The sequence below is a fragment of the Nicotiana tabacum genome, chromosome 24 (assembly GCF_000715075.1).
Source record: "Nicotiana tabacum cultivar K326 chromosome 24, ASM71507v2, whole genome shotgun sequence".
Lineage (NCBI taxonomy): Eukaryota > Viridiplantae > Streptophyta > Magnoliopsida > Solanales > Solanaceae > Nicotiana > Nicotiana tabacum.
This window is the reverse complement of record NC_134103.1, coordinates 13494888-13506732: the sequence shown is the minus strand read 5'-3', so window position 1 is coordinate 13506732 and position 11845 is coordinate 13494888. Positions and strand designations below refer to the sequence as shown.

General features: G+C 39.0%; 1 long non-coding RNA gene across 1 annotated transcript; it reads left to right on the top strand.

Moving 5' to 3' along the window:
- Positions 1-8518: 8518 nt before the first annotated feature.
- On the top strand, positions 8519-9456 carry LOC107808451 (uncharacterized). The gene is made up of 3 exons (XR_001653137.1): positions 8519-8577; positions 8741-8866; positions 9184-9456. It is a non-coding gene; the product is annotated as an uncharacterized LOC107808451 (long non-coding RNA).
- Positions 9457-11845: the final 2389 nt, after the last annotated feature.

Sequence of the window (11845 nt, the reverse complement as noted above, 5' to 3'; positions counted from 1 at the left end):
TTTTTAAAAGAATGACATAAGTAAATGGAAGTGTATGTGATGCATATTCTAGAGCCTAATTATTGCAAATAACCATGGTCATAGGTGTAGTGTGCTTTGAATGATAAGAGCTTAATTTTGTTTCGTCTAATATAGTGATGGTTTGTTCGAGGACGAACAAAGGTTTAAGTGTGGGGTATTGATGTTGGGCATATTTCGATATGTGTTAATGTTACTTTACCCATATTTTAACCGCTTTTTGATGCTATTTGATCTTTAAAATGCCCAACATGGTTTAATTATTGGTCTTATGACTAATTGAGTTGTGTGTGATGATTTAGGGTGTTTGGATTGCAAAATTATGAAGAAAAGGTGCTCTAGCTAGAGGAAGAGGGGTTGGATGCGTCGCATCCAATCTAGAGAAAAAATCAGATTTCGTGCACCTTTAGCAGTGAAGTCGGCCCATAGCATCCGCCTTAGCGTCCGTACCTGGGCAAAGCTGAGATGGAGGAACAAAGGGTGGATGCGACGCATCCACCCTAGCATGCGAAGCTGAGAAGTAGAGGACGAGGTGGATGCGATGCATCCACCCCAGCATCAATCCCTAAAGCTGAGTCAGATTAGGAATAGGAGAACTTTGGCCCACGACTTTTGTACGTAATATATAAGCCAAAAACGCCTCTTTTAGGTCATCTAACATATTGGGAAGGGAGAAAAAGCCACGACAAAGTTAGGGAATCACGGAATTCATCTTGAGTTCTTATTTTTCCTTCTTTTATTGGTTCTTATGCACTCTTGTGAATTATTTGATGATTGCATGAACATGAGTGGCTAAGAACCCTATTATTCTAGGGTCATGGGCGATACATAAATGTTGATGTTTGAAGTTTAATTTGACAAAGTTGATTTTATCATATTGGGTTGTTTAATTAATTCTGTTTTTAATCAATTTGTTGAGTAGCTAACTGTGAATTACTATCTATGAATCTAGAGTTGAACTCGAAAATGGGAATTCTAGATTTCATATAGAATTAAATAGAGCAAGTTCTTGAACCCGGACATCGGGGAACGAATTCGCAATTAGGATAGAAATATACCTAATTGTCTTGCTCGGTTGAAATACAGAAAGTGTAAATGCATTCTTGTAATCTTAATTCCATACACATATAGGCATTAAGTTAGCTTGAATAGGCGAGTAAGAACCCGACAGATTCTTATGAGTAATATCAACCCTGTCAATCAACAATCTAGATAAATCAATTAGTTATTTTAAGCTATTAATGCAACATGATCGTTAGATAACCCGTGACCCTTGAATATTATCTCCTATTGATTGTTATTCGAAATTATTTAAGTGTTGTGGTTGATCTTTAGTATTTTATTACTTGATAGTTTTTAGGTAGTAAATTAGAAAATTATCCATTTTGTGAGAAATCGCTTGAATCGATAAGTTATTTGAGTTTGAGTTAGTCAAAAGTTAATCATAAGTCTTCGTGGGAATGATACTCTACTCATTACTATATTACTTGACGACCACGTATACTTGTATGAGTGTGTTTGGGCGCAACAAGTTTTTGCCTAATTCCTTCCAAAAAGTAATTGCGATAGGGCAATGCATGAAAATGTGCTCAATAGTCTCGATGCCATTGTGGCACGTTGGGCAAGTTGTATCTATATTTATGCCAATCTGGCCTAGGTATGCCCTACAAGAGGTTCTATTGTGGAGGCATTGCCATAGAAAGAATTTAATCTTATTAGGACAATGAAGTTTCCAGATCCACATAAAGTCCAAGTCCTTATTTTCTTGTTTATTGCTAGTAATTAGGTTATAGGACGATTTGGTTGAGAATTGTCCATTACTGGTCAAGTCCCATATGGGTTTATCTTTTCCTGTTCGTGGTAGAGGGAGATCAATAGCAAGGATTCTATTGATAATGCTATCAGGAAGATTGAAGTATATTTTGGAGAGGTTCCATTTGTCATTGAGAGTTAGTTCGCCAATAGTTAAATTAAGGTCGTTACCGCTAAGGGGTCCTTGTAATAATTCTCTTAGCGGGGGAGTTTTTGGGATCCATTTGGCATACCAGATATTTAATTTGGATGATTGGTGAGGATGCCATAGGATTCCTTTATTGCAAATATACCATCCTTTCAAAATTTCCTTCCAAATGAAGGAGCAGTTCATCTTGGCTGACTTTTGGAATGCGTATTTTGCTTCTATAAGATTTGCCCAAGGAGATATATTATTATTTATCAGACTCCAAGAAAGATTTGATAGGGATGCAAGGTTTTTAGTATGAGCTTTATTAATTCCTAGACCTCCCTCTTCTTTTGGTTTAGTAATTGTGTCCCAACTAATGAGGTGTGCCTTCTTTTTATCGTTGGTAGTTCCCCAAATGAAATCACTTTGAATTTTATCAATTTGGTTGAGGATTTTCTTGGGAAGATATATATATTGCATATTATCACTCGAGCTCGATTTTGACTCGGGGCCCGGTATTGATTCAGGCTCAGCATTGGCCGGTCTTTGGCTCTCAAGCTCGATAACGTTGCTTCGCATCATGGTTCGATAATGAATTTGAGCTCGGTATTTATCGGTCCTTGAAACTCAAAGCTCGGTATTGATCAATCCCTGAAACTCGAAGCTCGGTAACCCGGCTTCGGATCTTATCCCGAAATTATGAAGACACTCTTCGGTCCATTATGTTTCCATCTTGACTAATCGTACGAAGACCAAAATCGGTTTTGACCGTATACATATAGTTCCCTCGTTTCTCAGGAAGGATGTCGCAAGAAACGATATTATTTTCCAATGGCTCGATCAGATATACACTGACGTTTGCATCGAGCCCGACCATAACATATGTGATAACTGTCCCGTCGGTTCAGTTTACCAAGACATTAAATGCGTTTCAGACGGTGGTCGGCCACTGCTGATATTGAATCATCATTCCCCAATCTATAAATAGCTTCTCTTTTTAGCATTTATCACTTTTACATCTCCAGTTTCCAAATTTTCTAAGTTCTTTCTCGCTTCTTCTTAGTTTATCTGCAAGCCTGTGATTGTTACTGCAAAATCTTCCTTCTGTGATTTTCACTGCAAAACTTTTCTTCTAAACACCACATCTTTGTCATCTCCTTCTATTCTCGATTTTCAAAACCAAAATGGTGAAAACATCAAAAATCGTTAAAACTTCTTCTTCACAACATGCCGTAGACAAAACACCGGTGGAGCCACGACCTGAGTGTGTTCCCGGGGTGTGTGTTCTTACCTCCGATTTTAAGTTCGACAAAGGCTCGTCGGTTCCCGGCCGATGCGAGCCGGTATCGAGGTATATGTGTTCGATAACCGAGAGTCATCTCGAACAGATAAGGAAAGATTACAACTGGGAGAACAAAGAAGTTGTAATCCAGTCTCCCGAAGAAGATGTTACTACTAATGTGAACAGGTTTTTATGTGTGTATACTTACCCTTTCACGTTAGGTCCTCTCGACCCTGTTATCATTGATGTTTGCCGTCAATACCAAATAACCCTAGGCTAACTCCATCCTTCTTCTTGGTGGATTGTTATTTTGATCCGTTTCTTTGTAAACAAAATCGAGGGGATTCCTTTCACCCTCGACCACCTCATTCGATTGTACAGCCCCCGCCTCTTTCGAGACGGTTTAATAAAACTTCAGTGCCGGGCTACCAAGGTTCTGTTCTCGAGCATAGATGAGGACAAGGATCAACGCTGGATGGGCAGGTTCGTTCGAGTAAAGATTTCGGACCTAATATCGGCCGAGAAGATGCCATTTCCCAAGGAGTGGAACATTAAGCGTAAGTGTAACTCTGATGTTATCTCCTATCGGTTTGCCCCTTCTTTTGTTTCTCACTGATATCCCTTTTTGTGATGTAGCGGTTCCTTGGATGCCCAGTGTATTTCCTGACCTCAAGAACTGGGTACGGGACCTGTCTTCGACCTCTACATACGCTGAGCTCTTATGGTGTGATTTTTCAAAGGGCCGATGGGAGGCAAAGAATCATGGTAAGCCTCTTTCTCGTATCTTTGATAGTTCGAACGAAATGTTTTCCATATACTTAATTAATTTTCTTGTGTGTAGGCCTGGGCAAAGATGCGGTTTTGAGGACCCCGTCTGGTGAGGAAGAGGAAGAGGCATTTGTTCAAAAATCAGCGAAAGATAATAAGAGAAAAAAGGCCTCTACTTCCAAAGATCCAAAACCGATGACGAGGATAGCTCGTAAGCCGAGGAAGAATACTATCCCTTTGACCGAAGAATTAGTTCAGCGTCTAAGGGATGAAGACGAGGAAGATGAAGACGAGGAAGAAGAAGACGACGGGTCCGTACTGGTGGCCCGAGTGAAGAAAACCATTGATGCCTCAAAGACAGCTGGATCGATGGTGGTTTGTGTGTCTCCGCCTCGAACTGAGATGGTATCGGAGAAGGATTCGGGCAAAGTCCCCGAGTTAATGAAGGTCTAGGATGCCTCCCACCGAAGTCAACAACCAGTGGGTATATCCGAAATGGCCGATCCTGAAGCTTTCCGAACCAAGGAGAATGCCCCAAGCGACTCTCTTGGGGAAATAGTAATCGGAGACTCGCCTATTCTCCCCGCCTTTTTCGAAGGGGCGATTCGAGAGGCCCAAGATTTGGGGGCACTCGAGGTAGACGGGCCTCATGAGGAAGATGACCCTTTTCGTGATTTGTTTTCCGGTATCGACGATGCTGTCGGCCCTAGTGATGCATTGGGTCTTTTCCACGAAGTTCAGCAGGATCTGAATCGGGTATGCCTTAACTCACTTCTTTGGTACCACCTTCATGTTTGTTTTTATTTTTTAACTTCTTTTCTTTTTTCTTCGCAGGCCGCAACGATTTTGAGTCATTGTTTTTCATGACTGGGTATATTTGAATTATTGCGTATGGGTGCACGGGTGGCGCAGGCTATGGCTTTGAGTTATATTGGTGCGGCATGTCTGTGGAACGGTTGTGTTTAGTAATATAAGGTCATTGGACCTGGAATGGGTACTATCAGGTTTAATTTTAGTATATTCGGGAGTATAATATTGAAAATCGGCTCAAAAAGCGATTACGATTCTGGTTGGGGCGAGAGAGCTCCGTGACTTGTTGATCTGGTGAGTGGTCATGAAATTTTGCGTGTTTCTTTTATTATCAACAGTGTACGAAGGTTTTGGGATGAGGTTTGGTTCGATATGGGTTTAATACTAGTATGTGGTTGGTTTTGGAGTAGTCACTGCGATCAGGAATGGTGCTACGAGCATGCGAGTTGTGTCTTGAAAGACATTCTAAAGGTTGGAAATTAAACTCCAAGGTTTTTAAATCCGACTCCGATCGATGTTCAAATCACAAAAATTTACTTTATGAAATTTTAGACAAAATCCCCCAAAGTTTACTTTTAAATCATCAATCAAATGTCAAAAACAAAGATGGATTCATGAAATATATCCAAAACCAAGTATAGAACACTTATCCCAATCTATATGTTGAAATTGCCCAAATTCGAGCTCCCCAACTCAAAATATGATCAAATGAACAAACCATCGATATTATATGCTTCTGCCTAGTTGTTCTGGCTCATTTCTTGTACCAAAACAATCTCGAAACTCACTTTTTATTCTTCCAATAGATTCCTCGTAAATTTTCAGTTAAGTTAGGCTTTTGAATCACTCCATTTGACCATCTAATGAAGGAGATATATTAGTTTCAATATTTAGAAGTAGTGCAGATTTTTAAATACGAATTCAGTGGCAATTTTATAATTAATCTGAAAAAAAACTAGCAATCTAATTCTTAGTAAAATGACCATAAATTCTTCATACGATGTCGAAACTTGATGATTCCAGATGTTATGGTTCTAAAATTACGATACAGATATAATGGTTTTGTCGAAATACGAATCAAAGGCCGTTTGCTTAATATGGTAACCTTTATGCATAAATCGACGTCGAAACCAAAATCAATCATCATACAACCCAAACTTACCCGAAACTCATCAGAATTAAACAAAACTTTGTGGACATGCCCAAAATCATCATACAAACCTAGTGGAATAATAAAATCTGATTCCCAGTTCGTTTACCCAAAAGTCAAACTTTTGACAACTCTTTCAACTTAAATCTTCTAAAATGAGAATCATTCTTCCAAATCAATCCTGAACCGCTCGAAAACCGAAACCAACCATACATACAAGTCATAATACATAATATGAAGCTACTCAAAATATCAAACCGTCGAATGGAACACTAAAGCTCAAAATGATCTGTGAGATCGTTACACTACTGAGTGCGAGTGTGAGTGCCGAGAGTTGGAAAAAATGAGTGTTGTGAGGAATGAGTAACTGTGAGGATTGAGTGACTGGGAGAACTAGGTGCATTGATGCTCCGAGAGTATGCATATGATTTTTATTATGGTGTTGCATTACAGTTGGCATGTATAACTGACATGTAGAGATGGAGATATATCATTCCTCATTACAGTCATACTTGACATATTTTATCTTTTTTGAGGTTAAACCGTTGAACTAGAAATCATGTCTACATTTCTGTACAGTTATTTCTATATCTGGATTGTACCTGTTAAGCTTGTCACTTCTTTCAGTCCAAAGGTTAAGTTTGTTACTTATTGAGTAGATTGGTCGGTTATACTCATACTACAATCTGCACTTCATGTGCAGATCCAGGTACTTCCGGGTACGGTGGTTGCTGGCTTTGGAGCTTTTTATCAGTTCGAAGATCCTCGAGGTAGCTGCTTTGGCATCCGCAGTCCTTGACTCTCCTCCTTATTCAATTAGTTCTATTTGTACTGTTCTATTCTCCTAGATAGTGTTTCAGACTATGTTATTGTATAGATGCTCATGAACTCAGTGATACCCAAATTTCGTGGGATTGTGTAATGAGTCACGGTATTTTTCATATCAGATATTTTATGAGTTTTACTCTTAAGCTTAATTTATTATGTTTTCAAATTTAAAAATGTGTGGTTTATGATAAATGTCGGTTTGCCTAGTATTGCAATAGACGTCATCATGACACGTGAGATTTGGATCGTGACACAGTGCAATTAATTTTGGGAAAACCAAGATTTTAGAGAGCAGCAAAAAGAAAAACTTTGAATTGCTCTATTCCATTTCGATTTCAGATTGGCTTTCACGCCATAAATGGAATTCTACAATTATCAAAGAAAAACACTTTCAACGACAATGTCTTTTTAACCAATGTAATCAGAATAACACACATTCTATTTCAATTGTGCATTCGAACAACAGAACACGCAACCGGCTCTGATGCCATTGTTGAACAAAATTACGGAGCAAGAACAATAAAATGTGTGCACCTTGTTGCGCAGCGAAAATCGTTGTAATTGCTACCAAGAAATTGCTCCTAAATTTACTTTGAATCACTAGAAAATCAAGTTAATTTTTCACCAATTAAATGTCTTAATTTGTGTGTGTTTTTCGTATAGAAAAACGTAGTCAGAGAGAAAATTCCTACGCTTAAGAAGTTTTGTGTTTTCTCTTTAACATAAATGGGCAGAGTAATAACGGTTAAGGAAGATAACTCACCACTCCATTTTGCACGTTTACTTTAGTTGGATTGTGTTGTAACTTTTCTTAACCTCTCTTACTTATCTCTCCTAACTGGATCGGGTCAATCCACATGGAGCGACCCACGACCCATAATTCAACAGTTATCAAGTATTCTAAAAATAAATTTTTATTTTTACTTGTTACTTTTCGCATATCAAGAGAAAAATAATTTATATTTTTTGTTTTGCCCTTAGCATTAACTACTCATTTCAAATCATTTTCCAAATCCATTAAGACTATACATCAATTAATGTGAGTATCATGGTAAATTATGCACTTTATTTATTATTTCTTAAGGAGTGTACAAAGTCAATAGTGGACAAGTAAAAGTGAATGGAGGGAGTAATAATAAAATATAAAAATATGTTATCGACGGAAAACTCCGTCAAAACTCAATGCTATTTATTATTATTTTCAATTAATTAATACTTATTCTTACCGTAATTTATGTGAGAATAAGTTTTTAATCTACTATCATCCCAGAGACTATATTCTTTGCTCTATGCTCTATTTGTACAAGTGGAGAAACCCTTCCTTGCTTGACTCTCCAACAATATTATCGTATTCATGCCTAATTATCCAAAATTATATTATTTTTGAAGAATACGATATGACTGTTTTTTTTTTTTTTTTTTGGAGAGTCCCGATAAACTGTTATTACTCACATAAAATGAAAGCAAAATATAAGTTGCCTTGCAGGAGATTCATAAGAAGATTGTTTCGTCTAATACATCATATCAAATCTTGATATATATTGTAATGTTGCAAGTACTAGACATTTTTCTTTGACTAACCCTCCATAGACGGAAATATTTCTTTGATACGCTAACCAAAGTTCAAGATTTGAAATTAAAAACTATTCCTAATTTGGAATGGCGTTATATTATATAATGTGGAAGATACTCTAAACTCAAAACACATTCTTCTATACAAGATGGCAAAGACTTTGTTGTCTCTATTTTTGGTAGTCGCCTTCTTTATCATTTCACAAGGTCAATCTCAAACTTTTTCAATCACTCAATCTCTCTCTCACACACACATGGTTGTTTTAGCATGAGAAGCACCTTTTAGTTGTCACATGTCCTTAATTTATGTACCTAAATCCTCCAAAATTTTATGTCTATGCTATACGCTAACGAGTTTTGTGATCTTCAGATGTGGTGACAGCACAATGTCAGTGCAAAGGAGATTGTAATAATACATGTGAATCTGGTCTTCCAACTTGTGTTGATGGGTTTTGTGTATGTTTAGCTCTCGAGACATATTCCACCATTCATAAAGGTATCTTTTTCCTTCCCTCGTGCTCACCCTATCTCTTTGTCTCTTAATCTTTCTCATATTCAGTCACTTATGGACATAATAAAGTTGTAACATTAGCATATTTTGATGATGGCACCTAATGCTTTCAATTTGCAAACCATGTATGTATAGGTATGAAATTAGAATATGTGTGTATACTTAGTTACACCGCAACTGAATCCACCAGCTTTTAATTTGGTTTGTTACACTTTTAGTTGTTATATGTCGGTTATATATGTAACTATGTCGTCCAAAAAATTATGACTATACTAGATGCTAACGAGTTTTGTAACTTTCAGATGTGGTGAAAGCAGAAGAGTGTGACTGTCAAAATAAAGCAGATTGTCGTCAGCCATGTGAATCTGGGCTTCCAACTTGTGTTGATGGGTTTTGTGTATGTTTAGCTCTCGAGACATATTCCACCATTCATAAAGGTTAAGGTGGCGGTCTTGGTGGCAAGTATGAACCTTGCAAGAGTTCTCGTAGTTATTAAAAATAAAGAATGCCTCATTGGCGGATGAGGTTTATATTTAATTTGATGATGTTTACTTAGAAAAAATAAATGACAATGAAATTGCATTACATGGTTGGATCATGACCAGAAAATCTTATTTATCTTCCATTTTAGATCTTATATGTTTTTTTTATGAATATTGTTACTATATTCTTTTGGAGGGGCCAACGTTTAGGGTGGGGAAAATTGAGAGTATGTAATTTGTTCCTCTAGAATGCAAGGTTGCAACTTTAACATTGAATTATCAGTCATTTATGTTTACTCGTAAAATGGTACAGTTGAATTTATGACGTAGTTTATAGACAAACGATTCGATTTAACCTTGTCCCCAAGTGGAACTTCCTCTGTAAGAACTTCTCAAACAATGTGACTTGTTCGAGTTCTTCTGCCCTGGATTAGTTGCGTTCGTTTCTTCGGGTACCTAGGAATATCTTAGTACCTGATAGGATTTCGACGGCTCCTCCTCTTCGTCGACTTCGTTTGATTCAGGAACGGGCGTCGGTTATTGTAATTGCTATGCCACATCTTCCTTCCCTTTACTACTGGAAATCGATATCGCGTTCATCTTCCTTGCCGCCGGTTGATCTCCTCTTATCTGTTTAATTCCCTCCGGGGTTGGGGATTTTAGGAGTTGATGATATGTTGACGACACATCCTTCATCTCGTGTAGCCATGGTTTGCCAAGAATAATGTTGTAGCCTATGTCACCGTCTACTACTTCAAATAAGGTACACTTCATGACCCCTTTAGCGTTTGTGGGAAGCAGGATCTCCCCTCGAGTTGTCACACTTGCTAAGTTGAACCCGGCAAGGAACTTTTTTATCGGAATGATGTTTCCGGTTAGCTTGGCTTGCTCTAAAACTCTCCATTGAATGATATTGGTTGAACTTCTTGGGTCAACCAAAATACGTTTAATTTTAATATCTAAAACATTAAGAGAAATTACCAGGGCATCGTTGTGCGCTAGTAGGAGTCCCTCGGCATTCTTTTCTGTGAAGGTGATATCGTCCTCGGTAACTTTCCGGAGCCTCTTGCTATGAGTCACCGATACCTTTATCTTTTTTGCTGCTGAAAAAGTTATACCATTAATATCGTTCCCTCCCCCCCCCCTCCCCAAAATCAAGTTGATCATTAGTGGAGGAGGATCTTCTCCTATCTTTGAGGGCTCTGCATTATCCCGGTTGCAGTAGTAGTTATTTTTTGCATGACCGCTTAAGAACTCTCTGAGATGGACGTTTTTCAGCAATGTCGCCACATATTCGCACAGATGTCAGTAGTCCCCAGTCCGATGGCCGTTAGTCCCATGATACTTACATCCTAAATTAGGATTCATCTGACTAGTATCGGATCTTATCGGCCTCGGGAACCGTGATTCCTTAATGTTCCTCATCGCCGATACTAGCTCCATCACGCTGACATTGAAATTATACTCAGACAGTATGGGGTAGGTGGAATCCCGATAGCGTGATATATCATTGTCATGCATTGATCTGTTATTCCAGCCACGGTCAGCTCTCTTATCGGTAGCGAACTTGTCCGCTGACCGGAAACCTCTGCCACGTCCTTCGGCCCTTTCGTAGGGCAAAACCCGGCCCTTTGATAATCGTCGATCTGTGTCGAGATTCCTTCGAATTCTCCTTGTTCTTTTCTCGATCCCTACCCTTGGTTGATGCTGGGAAACCGAGCTGGCCATCCTCTATTCTTATCTTTGATTCATAGTGATTTTGGATATTTGCCCATCTTGTTGCCTGGAAATCAAGCAGACCTTCTCTCAGTTTTCGAGAACCGTCAAAGCTCATCGGGTTCAGCCAACTTAGTAAATGCCTCAACTGCCCATTCATCTAGCACGGCCGGTAGCAGCATCCTTTTCTTTTGAAACCCGGTCATGAACTCTTGCAGCAATTCGGATTCTCCTTGAGCAATTCTGAATATGTCGGCCTTACGGGCCAGTACCATCCTGGCCCCGGCATTGGGCCTTGATGAAAGAATTCGCGAGTATTTCAAAGAAATCTATCGAGTGTTCGTGTAAAAGTGAATACCATGCCTGGGCCCCCTTTGTAAGGGTTACCCCGAACTTCTTCAGCAGGACTGACTCAATCTCGTGCGTAGCTAAGTCATTTGCTTTCACTGCCGTTGTGTAGGTGGTGATGTGCTCCTGGGGATCCGAAGTCCCATCGTATTTTGGTACGTCTAGCATTTTGAACCGCTTCGGTATTAGCTCCGTTGTCGCGCTCGGTTTGAATGGTAGTTGGGTGTAATTCTTCGAGTTCGGTGCTTTCAACACCGATAGTGCGCCCGAAATTTGGTTCGTTTGGGCAATTATTTCCCTCATAAACTGCATAAGCTCGATTTTAAAGGGATTAATTCTGTTATTATTACCAGATCCGCTGCCATTCCCCCCGGCCCCGTCGAAGCCGAACTCACTCCTCGGGGTGTTGTTGTCAAGC